Source organism: Nyctibius grandis, chromosome Z (genome assembly GCF_013368605.1).
Source record: "Nyctibius grandis isolate bNycGra1 chromosome Z, bNycGra1.pri, whole genome shotgun sequence".
NCBI lineage: Eukaryota > Metazoa > Chordata > Aves > Nyctibiiformes > Nyctibiidae > Nyctibius > Nyctibius grandis.
The window spans coordinates 26032443-26043223 of NC_090695.1; positions in this window are offsets into that span (position 1 = coordinate 26032443).

The window sequence follows — 10781 nt, forward strand, 5'->3', positions numbered from 1 at the left end:
ATTCTGCCTGCTGTTAATATTCAGATAAGGAATAAGAGGAGAAAGAGGTGATGCAGTGAACAAAAGCCACAAATTCAGATTCCTATTTCCACAAATTTATTTATTTATTTATTTATTTATTTCCGAGATGGAGTTAAAAAAAAAAATCAGTGAGGAAGATTAATACCAGGGAGGAAGAATACAAGGCACAAAACAAAAGAATGAGAGTGAGAAGGAAGATAAGCAGCTGGGAGGCAGACAATACAATGCAGAATTCATAGATTTTAAGGCCGGGGGGACCCTGAGTAACACCAGCCAGAGGTTATGCAAAGGTGTAAGCAAGGCAGACACAGGGAAAAGAGAAAAGATATAAAGACAAAGATGTGGATAGAGCTCAATTCACTCTAGGCAGAGGATCAGCACAAAATGTTGCACGTTCTTGTCAGGTGTAGCTGAACTATAGCCAGCAAGAGCAATTAAGAGAAACGTGGGAACTAAGGGCAGCTTTGGGAAGGTATTTAACGTACTGTAAGCGCAAATACACCTTGGGTTTTTGATGGCGGAAATGCGACTAAGGAGGGCGGGAGGCAAAAGTGATACCAGAATAATGTTGCTGTAGGAATTTGGATAAATTCTTGGAGCAGTTGCAGTTGGTGAGTGTTTTGTCATTATGACACAAAGACTGCTGGTTTTCAAACCTTATTGTTAACTGGAGAAAAACACCCTCTTTAATGAATGAACAACTGCATATGTGAGATTCAGGTGCTTTTTCTGGTCACCAGTAGTCAAGTAACCAGTCATATAGGAAATCATAGATGATCTGGAATTTGAATGATTAAGTTTCTGGCCATAGCAAGAAGCAGCTTAAACATGACACAGGAAGGGAGTAAAACCATTTCGAAGATGGAACAGGATTCAAAGAACTCTGAAGTTTTTCATATATATATTTTTAGGTCAGTTTGTTTGTTTGTTTATTTGGGAGGTGGTTGTTGTTGCTAAGGCTTTGGCTTCATCTCTGGGAGAAAGTTTTACGAATGTTATTATAGCAGAATAACCCGCAGGTGAATTGCCCAGCAGCTGTGTCCTGTCGATTTCACTTAACCTCTCTTTGGAAGGAGCTCAGGCATACGGTTACATGTAACTCGGTTACAGTGGCTTAAGCAATTAGCAACCTTGAGCCGAGCTGTCACAGCTGCAGGGTCAGCGCTATGGGAGCAGACAGACGCTTTCTGCTCTGGCAGCCGCTTCCAAATTTCTCACCGAACCGGTGCACCAGGCGTGCAGGCCCTCGGAGAGCAGAACCTCGCAGTTCAGCCTGACCTTAAAACACCGGCCTTTGCCTGTACGTCGTTGGGGAGCTGCGGTATTCCAGTGCAAGAACAGGTTATTTCACTGTTAGCAGAGGTTTAAAGCCAGACCGCAGCTTAATAGTTTAAAACAGCAGCTACTGCCGGCCCCCTGCCCGGGGCCGCTGCAGACCAGCCCTTTGCACGTCGGTGCTTCCCCGCGGCAGCCGAGCGGAGGCGGCCGCCGCCCCGAGGCGAGGGCGAGGAGCCCGGGCCGCCCCCGGGGCAGCGGCTGCGCGGAGGCCGTCCCCGGGGGCGGATGCGCTGCGGCCGCGCCCGCACCCGGACCAAGCCCAGCCCCAGCTTGTCGCCCCCGCCCCGCCCCGAGCAAGCTCCGTCCCGGCCGCAGCGTTTGCAAAGCCGCAGCGAAGATACGCGCTTCCCCCTCGGCCCCCGCGCCTCCTCGGGGGAGCAGCGGCGCAGGTCGGCGCTGCGTTTGCAGCAGGGGCAGCGGGGGGGCGGCGGGGTCCTCCCCAGCCCAGGTGCCGGCTCCTGGGAAAGGGCGGCCGCGCCGGCTCCGCTCCGGGGGACTCGCCGCTGCTCCCTCCTCCTACTCCTGCCCGCCAGGTTGCGGGGCGGGAGGCGGCCCCTCCTTTCTTCCTCCACGTGATGGGTGCCGTGTCGCACACATGTTCGTGCACACACATCATATATACACACGCGCGCGCCTCCGAGCAGAGCAGCGCGCCCTGCCCGCAGCCGCCGGCCCGGGACGGCCGCGCTCCGCTACGGTGAGTGCGCTGCCGGCGGGCTCGTCCCGGGACAGCGGCAGCGGGGCAGCCCGGCCCGGCCCCGCTCGGCTCCGCCCGGCCCGCGGAGCACGGCCCTAACTTTTTGCGCGGCGCATTGCGCTGGGGCCGCAGCAGCTCCCGGCGGCTCCGTCATCGGCGCAAACTTGGAGGCTCGGCCGCGGCGGCGGAGTTTGGGGAGGATGAGAAGGAAGAGAAAGGGGCGGCAGCTGCGTGGCTCCGCGGCCGCGCAGCGGGGGCGGGAGAGCCGGGTAGGGCGCGGCGCTGGTGGCAGCCGGAGGGGGAGGAGGGTGGTCGGTGCCGGCGCCGGCGGGTGCTGCCGGGGAGCTCCGGTAAGAAGGCGCCGTGCGTCTTAAAAGTTAATTGCGGGGGGGTTGTGCGTGTCGGGAGGAGAAGGAGGGAGCGGTTGACAGGCTGCAGGCGTTTGGAGCCGGGGCGCGCACCTGACCGCAGCCCGGCTCGCAGGGGATGTGCCCAGACGCTGCAGCTACATAAGCGTTTTCTGAGGAGCAACAGTTACACCAACTTAGCGTGTGGTTTGGTAGCAGGAACCGGGTTTGTTGTGATGTTGGCTGAAGTCTCTCGTGGGTTTTTTTGTCTCTCAGTAAATTGCTAAAAACGTACGCATTAGTCTGTAGCTGTGTTTAATTTGCCAAGTGCACTTGCTCATTTCTTTAGTGTGGAAAGAGGCTCTTTTTCCTTCTGAGGAAACAAAAACAGAACATAAAGGATCTGTCAGAAATACATGTTTTTTTCCTCGAGGGGAAACGGTAGCAGCTTCTCTTCCATTACAAGGTGAACAGACTTAGTAACATCAGAGTAAGGCTTGTGGGAGGAGACCTTAAGGGGAAGTTCCCTTGAGCTTCACTTCTCCACTGTGTCCCACCTGAGGATCCGCTCCACTGAACATCCTCTGACTTGTTCCAAAGATCTAGTCCATAAACCAGCCTGTTTCATTTTGAGTTAGGCAAATTTCCTTAATAGTAACCTTTTAAAATAAACAAATTTCCTTAATAATAATATTTTTGCATTTGATAGCCTGGGAGAGAAACAGCTGAGGGGTAGATGTGGTAGATAAACCTGTGGCTGGAGTGGTGGCGGGGAACAGGAAAGAGCTGCTTGCTGTATTTCAACCAAGAACTACAACAGTCGAGTGACGCTGGGAGGCAAAAGATTGAAAACGAAGAGAAAGTGGGTTTTTATACAATACTGAGGTCAGCTATAGAGTGTTTGTCTTCCCCCCCGCCCCCAGTCTATGGGATGTCAGCAAACTTATGTGGGTTCAAAAGCAACTAGATGGAAGAAATCGAAATTTCATGAGAAGTAGAAAGTTGTAACCCCTGGCTTTGGAAACTGCTGAGCTGTAAGGGAACGGAAACCGAAAGAACAGGCGGAGAAGGTGTTGGAGAGTACTTGTTCTCCTTGTGCTCTTTCTCCTCTTTCCAAGCATCTGCTTTTGGGTACTCTGGGACAACATCCTGAGCTGGATGGGCCTTATGGATGTGATGTGATGTGCATGTTCTTCCTTGCATGTAGCTTTTCTGAGATGGTCGTAGAAAGGGAAGTGAAATGCTGCTATATTTGAGCACCTGTGGTTTTTGGTCTTGTGTATCTGATACTGATGGGTTTTGGTCCAGTTCTTGTGTATTTTTCTGTATGCTGCCCAGCTGTAAAGGCATTTAAAGATCACTGACAACCCTGGCTAATGTTATTTGACATGTGATTCATATAAATGAGCAATTCTTAAGGACTACAACTTTTTGAAAAGCAGCAATGGTGATAAGACATACTCATCTAATGGTGACAAGGGATGCATTCTGGTTTGAATTGCTTGTGTTGGCACAACCCTTGTGCTGGGATTACACTGGGGATGCAGGAAGGGGGACCAGACACTGCAGACCACTTGTGTGCTGGGTTCTGTAGCTTTTGTGGATGATAACCTATACTGTGCATGCTATTTTCTGGCCTAATATGTGCAAATTATTCTAGTCAGTCAACAGGCTGTCTGTGATCATCTTAAAAATGCCTTGGTGGCTGAGACTAGATCTCTGAAATTCTTTAGAAGTAGTCTGGGTGAGCTGGGAAGAATTAACCAAAGGTAAATTTAAAAAGCACAAAGGATCAAAGCCATGTGCTACCATTAGGTATAAAGAAACCGGTGAGTGCTGATGTATAGGATTCAGGGAAGCCCAGAAAATCTTGAAACATTGGTTGAGAACAAACAGGTCTAAGTCCAGAGATTGTTGATCACCTGGATCTTGTCAGCCTGGCAGCTATTTAGCCTGGCCAGATACGGCTGAGGGCCTCAGCGGGTGTCCACATTGTACAGTATGATTTCAAGAAGCTTTATGTCCCCTAATAGGATGGAAACAGAGGATTTTCAGACTTGAGCAGAAAGATTTCAGGAAAGGGTGATGCAGGGATTTTGGAAATGCATTAGCTGTTAGGCAGAGCTAGGAGTAGAGGACTGGGGAGGTGCTGATGTACCTCCTCGGCTGTTAGTCTTGGTGGTTACTGTGTACCTGTGTGACAAAGTGACTTCAGGTGGGAAGTGGGTAAGGAGCGTGAGCTGTCCTGATGCTTGCTGATGAAGTGAGTTTGGTCTCGCTAACGGATGATGCTTAAGAGGACTCTGGCAGGAGCTTAACAGTGTTTGTGCAGCTGTTACAGATACAGAAGGGCATCAGGAGTCATATGGTGACTCCAGCTTTTGAGGTCTCCCAGGAAATACCAATGAAGGAACTAAGAAATGCAGCAGATAAGTCACAAAAAGCTCATGTCTGCAACATAAACTGCAGGGTGCGGAATCTGGCAAGGGAGATAAGTTTTTCATAACTCTGTCAACAAGTCAAGCCTCATCAGATCTCTCACTGAAAAACTTAAAAATGAAGAAATCTTCAGCAGGATTTGCAGCGTGACCAAGCGTGACGCACAGGTCCCTCTGCTGTGAGTACAAGAGAGACGACTGTGAAGAAAAAGGAGTTCTCTAATCGCATCACTCCCAGACAGACGCATCATTAAGCAGGTGACAGGGTGCATACCAGACTGTTGGAGACCCACACGTCCTTGTGCTCAGTTATATTGTCTAACTGCAATGTGGCTTGTGCGGTGCATCAGGAAGCTAGCTGCTGGTCCAGGCAGGATTCCCCGGTGCTAATCGAAGACCCTTTCCTTTTGGATTGATGTTGTGGAGTGCTGTTGGCCTGTGTGCGTTTTTGTGGTGCGTCATTGTTTGATGGGGGATGTCTTTCTTCATGCTTGCTTTTCAGGCAAGGACAAGTCTGGACCCTAAGTCATATGCAAGAGAGACACAGCTGTCTGCAGACCTTTTCCAGTTTCACATGTGCTGGGAGCTTTTGTCTCACTGGAAATTCCCATAATCTCTATATTTCTATGTTCTTAATTTTTTTTTATCAATTAATAACATTTGATATCATTTCCCACTGTACCACCCACCCATCACACTGAAAAGGGGTAAAGTTGACCCAGCTACTGTCATGCCACATTGTGTCTTATGCATACAGGGAGTGCCAAATACTAAGCGGGGAATTCAGAAACTGTTCTCACTGTATGAATTTGCTGTGACAGGCCTGTCGAGCTAAGGCAGGGCCACAGGATCCCGTGGAACTGCAACACCCAAACCTCTCTTTGAAGCTTATGAGATTCAGCCTGCTCCTGCCACACTGGAGAACGGAGCACAAATAATAAGCTCCATAGTACAGAGATGTGGGGTTTATAAATCTGTATGAGCTGGAAGGCTGATGATGAAGAGGAGGCTGGTGTGCACAGTACTTTGGTCAAAATGTGGATGGAGAGGAGGAGAACGTTCCATATGCCTTAGGAGTACTGCTGCTGTACTTTCCTCAAGGGAAAATGCGATGTTATTTGTTTGTGATACATGCAAATAGTGCAATGGTTAGTTCCTCAAATTTCTTTGTAACCGTTACACACACAAAGCTTAAGTAGAATAGCACAAAAATATATTTTTTGCCATATAAGAGACATTGTGTACCATATGAGGTACTTATGTATAGGTGAACTTGCAATACAGATTATTGTGTCTAAACAGGGTTTCAGAAGGTATCATCAGGAGTGTGGGGGTCATAGTAGTAGCCCAGGTTTCTGGCCTTGGCTTGATGGTGGAGGTATTTTATCTGTGGAGGGAGCAAGGCCTCCGAGACCTGAAGTACTGTGTGAGTCTTGAACTCGGTGAGGCTTTTGACAGAGACTTCTCACCTCTGGGCACTCTCCTGCCTCTCCCTTGGTCCTCTTCACCCTGCTGTAGAAGGAAATCAGACTGCTTTGATGTGATCTGTTCTTTTCATGGTGTTTTTCCCCCCATCTTCTTGATGCTTAGAAATGCTATGTATGTAAACTAAAATATATGCTTATTATACAGATAATGGCTTCCACAGCTTACCACACAGAGCCTCCATACTCACTGTTTTTTAGCTAAACTTTATGCTTTTTTTTCGTAATCTGTGCAAGCAATAATGTCGTCCCTGCTGCTTCTGTACATCCGACTTCACACGCGCTTGAAACACCGATAAAGCTGAAGGCTGCGGGCACTGGCAGGATGGAGCAGACACCAGGGCTTTGTGCAACCACCAAGCTGGCCGTGCCTGTGTTGATCTGCTGGGACAGAGCACCCTAAATAACTCTGCAAGCAGAAGAGACCACCGCAAAGTCCAGGAGGTATGTCTGCAGCTCTCCTTGAAATGATCTTGCTGATGGGACAAGCTGTGACTTCGGTGGCGAAGACTTTGACGCGGGGGGAATTGACTCGAAGGGGGTGATTTACAATGGGGGCTCTCAGACGAGAGTCTGCAAGCAGCTTGGTGGAGAGGTGAAGGAAATGGAGAAATATTTTGAGCTGTTAATGGGAGCTTTTCTGCAGTGTAGTGCATTTTCTCCTGCCTCCCTGTCTAACAGGAAACTTCTGCCCTCTTTTACAGTGCTGCTTCTTGCCAATGTACACAAGTTCTGGCCCTTTGGGTCCAGTTTTTATGTTATGCGGTAGTTTGGGGGTAAAAGTTAACCCTCTCTCCACCGTAGGAGTAGCATTATTTTAAACTCTCATATGAGCTGAAGCAAAGCTGTTAAACTCTAGATTGCCCCAAATTAGAAGTGAGTAAACTCTGTTTACTGGGGTTTGTGGTTTTTAAAAATAACTAGTTATTTAAAAAAAAATTTTAGCCTGACTCCTGCCTTTATGGTGCATTAAGTCCTTGGCAAACATGGATACTCCCATCTCTTAAAGTCAGAGAATTTAAATACTCAACGTATAAGCAATCAGGCTTGAGAATTTCCATAGCTGACTATCCCTGGGCTTTCTAAACACTTCCTTGCTTTAACAAGGCTGCAAATCCTCTGACTGGCAGGACAGAATTGTTTGGGATGCACCAAGGGATTTGCCGAGAGATTTTTCTTTTCAGGCCTCCACCAGAAGAGCTTCCATCAAAGGTTATTGTAAAGTAGTTCAGATCAGTTGGGAACACAGAGGAGCCAGGTTCACTTCTCTGTTGTGCTGCTGTCTTCTTGTATGACCCTGCAGAAGTTGCTTGCTTCTTTTCCTGACCAGAGAGCAGAGACACAGACTTTCTTTACCTCGACATATCTCTGGGATATGGACATGCCAGAATTAATATTATATATTTTACTGCAGTTTATGGGGATCACTGATGTACTGGAAGCAAGTAGAAAAGAGCATCCAGCCTTTTCTAAAGAACATATAGAGAGTTGGGACTGAGTGTCAGACAGACAAAACAGCTTACTGTCAGCACAGCAGGTCCTGTTAGGAAACACAGATCTATGAATCCTGTGCACTGACGAATCCTCGTGTTTAGCACCGGGACAAAGTCATATGTGATACCCATAACTGACAAATCTTTGCTGAACCTGTGTTTCCCATGTATCTGGTGAGAAGCTGTCTTTTCTCTTCCAGAAGCACAAAACAGGCCGTGGTAAACTCTAGATTTTTATTGTTATTTTTCCCTGAGGCACTCTGTTGTTTTAAGTCTTCAGGGCCTTAAAATTGGCAGGCTTATCATTTAATTACGCTTGGGTCTAAAAGTAGAGGCAGCATGTAAGTAATTGTAGTTTCTTAGCTCTTTAGCTGTCCATCATTTAGAGGAAATCCAGGTATTACATCAGGCAGGCCAAAACAAGGGGGTGAGCTGTTTGGAACAAGGCTGGTAGTGGGCACCGCTATGTTACAGGGGCATAGGCTGAGTCTCCTTTGCAGGGAAAGTGGGTGGAAAACCAGACAAACTCGGTAGAATCAACTGATCTAGATTTAATGCCAATAAAAAGTACTCCTTCAGAAGCTCTGCAATATCCAATAGATAATTTTGCGATGGAAATAACCAGCTAGCAGCAGTAAATACCAGCACATGAATAAATTAACTTTCCCAGCTAGCAGCACTGAATAATCAAGAAGAGTTAAAAGTTTAATTCAGACAGTTTACTAAAGAAAAAAAAAAATTCACTTAGCAAAGCCCATCATTACTTTTCCTCTTCTCCAGCTTCCCAGGAACATTGTCCCCTCTACCTTCCCCAGAGACCCATCATGTGACTTGATTTGTATAGACTAGAGGAAAAACCATAAGGAACTAACTGCGTCTTTCTGCAGAGTTGTTCATGCAAACGACCCGACCAAGTTTGCATTGCTGTGTGAGCGGGTGTGTATTAAGCAAACAGAGATATTTTATCAGGGAGAACTTCTCCCAAAGTGTTTTTGTCTGGAGGAGAGGGAATTGTTCCCATAGTTCGTGCTATTACATGGTAATGGTATTAGTCGCTGAGATACACTGTGACCTGATTTCCAAGGAAAGGTGTAGACACTGGGTTTGCCTTGTATACCTTTGAGGGATGGGGGAGTAGCAAGACAGAGAAAGCACCTGTTTGCTGCTCTGTTTGATTTTTGTGTTGTTGTTACTGCTACCTGCATGAAAACACTTACCCTCATTGATCCCTCTCTCCATTCTCTTCTTGCATCATTTTCCAACCTTTGTTCTGCTGCTCCTTCTCAGCACCCATTCCTTTTCTATTTTTTTAACCTAAATGATAAGCAAGGAGCCTGGTTCGTGCTGTGCGCTGCAGAAGGGCTTCTGCAAGGGAGAGGGAACAACATGGTGAGGTAGGAGCACTCCTGCTCCACTGCATACAGTCTCTCCATTTCCTCTCCTTCCTCAAACGTACATTCAGACTTGACCTTTTCACTTAACTTCTGCTCTGTGGCAAGCACAAAAGCAGGTTGCCCCATGCCAGCATTCGTAGCAAGTACTATGTGTTTCAGATCCACCAAGCAGAGAGCACTGCCTACTCACAGCCTGAATTTTCCAAGAATCCCTATTCTGGCAGCAGTCAACACGTCTTGCCACTCCACGTGCTGTTTTACCCACTCCCAAGCTGATGTGACAACAGATAGAGATGGTTCCCACAGCTGGCCATCTGGCATGACACCAGAAATCATTGTGGCATCTGTAGCCAACTGTAGAGAGTCACAGACCTCTCTGATGTGTAATGCTAAAGTAGAAAAGAAGTGGTATAAATTCAATAGGGCTACACATTAAGGGAGATCATGGCTTTTGTTTTTCTGTGGCTCAGTGTTGAGCTTGGACTTTTGCTTACCTACTGTACAGGTCCTTTGGGAAGGACTGGCAGAGGGGAGAGCAGGGGGGCCCGTGGACATTGGCTGATACATACCTTGCATTCCTCAGGGAAGCTGAGATGCGTTGGTTGTTGCAGGCAGACAGGTTACGAGCTTCCTCAGGTAGCACTGCCTGTGTGTCCTGCTGCTGACCCTGTTGCTTTCAGCACTGTCCGGAATGCCTTTCCCTCTCCACGGGGCCAGCCCACTCTGAGCAGAGATCCCTCCAGCCTCCCTGGCAAAGCAGAGTTTTCATCTGTCTGCCTGCAGGGAGGTTTCTGGTGTGTCTTGGCCCCACCAGGCTCTGGGCTTCCTGTGATGGACCTGGGCAGTTCGTGAAGGCTCCACCCTGCCAGCAGCATCCAGGGAGCTTGTGGGCTCTGTAGATCCTTCTGGCGGCTTCTGCCTTTAATCACTGAAGCGGCTGTGTTTAGTAGAGCACAAGCTATATCAGAAAAGATGCAATGAGGAAAGGGAATGAAGTGCTGGGGAGTTGCAAAATTCCTTGTAGTCTCAAACAAAGTGTTTGATGAGCTGTTAATGAGTCAGTGTGATCTGAATACAGACAAACTGGGAGCACCTCTGCAGTGTGTAGGAAATGTTGGAAGAAGACCACAATTTTTTATGAGGCCAATGACACATGTGCCCTTTTTAGACCGGTTAAAGAAAGCTCTTAATTGGGTACTTTTTAGTTACAAATGGTCTCTATCAAAAGTAGCTTGTCTGAACCTTCAGTTTTTCATGGTTGAGTTTGTCCCATGGGAGTTTTTGCTAGATGGGGAGAAGGAGAAAAAAGTAGATGTTAAAATGTAAATACCCACAAGTCCTTGACTTTTGACTGAAAGAAAAATTACCTTGAATAATGCAGCTGTTACTTTAAAGGAACAAAAGGCTGTTTCCAATAGCCATAGATGAGTCTTCTGCAAAATAGGAACAGAGTCTTCTGGAGGGGCTGGGGCTGCTTCTTCAGTGCCAGAGGGGTCTGCTATCTTTTTTGCCGCAAGGCAGTCAGTTTTCATACTTCCTGAATTGTATTGCCGATACAGGGATGTAAGA